This window comes from Taudactylus pleione, unplaced genomic scaffold (genome assembly GCF_031769625.1).
Source record: "Taudactylus pleione unplaced genomic scaffold, aTauple2 ptg000370l, whole genome shotgun sequence".
Taxonomy (NCBI): domain Eukaryota; kingdom Metazoa; phylum Chordata; class Amphibia; order Anura; family Myobatrachidae; genus Taudactylus; species Taudactylus pleione.
In genome coordinates, this window is record NW_028284771.1 from 945806 (window position 1) to 946603 (window position 798).

A 798-nucleotide genomic window follows, 5' to 3' on the forward strand; every position below is an offset into this window, starting at 1 on the left:
GAGACAGAGATAAGCAACTTTTGCAGCTTGAAACTCGCTGGATCCATAAGATGAATACCGTTGCCCCTTTTGGTCTAAATGAGACTTTATATTTTGCTTGTTTTCTTTGATTATTCTGCCTTCGTCCATGCCCAAGGATTGGGACTTTGCTTATGATACATATATATCATACATAGATATATTCATATATATACTTATTTTTTCCTTGTTTCTTTGGTGTAGCATGAGCACGAAAGTATACCCACATCTGGTTATCGGACGGCCTCCATTTGGATCATCATGTGTACTGTGATATTTGAACTTCAGTTACTTACAACCATACAGCACTGAATGTGCCCGATCTCATCCGATCATGGAAGCTATACAGTGTCTGGCCTGGTTAGTACAAGGATGGGAGACCTCCGTGGAATACCAGGTGCTGTAAGTCAACTATACAGTGTTCTACAGAATTGTTTCCATTACTCCAATGGTCGCCACCGCAACCATAGGCAATTGCTTTCAATGTTCTTTTTTCATCAGTATAAACCACATTTTAGTCTTTATTTTTGTATTTTTTGACATTGCTCGCAGACTTGTTTGCGCCATGATGTGTTTACATAATTTTTTGTAAGGGTGGTTAGAGCGTGTGTTTTAGTGGCTCACCACCAGTACATTTCATATAGATTGATTTTTGTATAGTTGATACTTCAGACACTTATTGTGTTCATATCCATTCACTAGCACAGTGATTCTCTGAGATATTTTGACACTATTGGCTTCATATAAGTACAGTTATCTCTTTCCCTTATGCAGACGTTC

At 38.2% G+C, this 798-nt stretch overlaps 1 pseudogene; it reads left to right on the forward strand.

Moving 5' to 3' along the window:
* The first annotated feature begins 308 nt into the window (after positions 1-308).
* Positions 309-427, forward strand: LOC148508340 (5S ribosomal RNA; annotated as a pseudogene).
* The last annotated feature ends 371 nt before the right edge of the window (positions 428-798 follow it).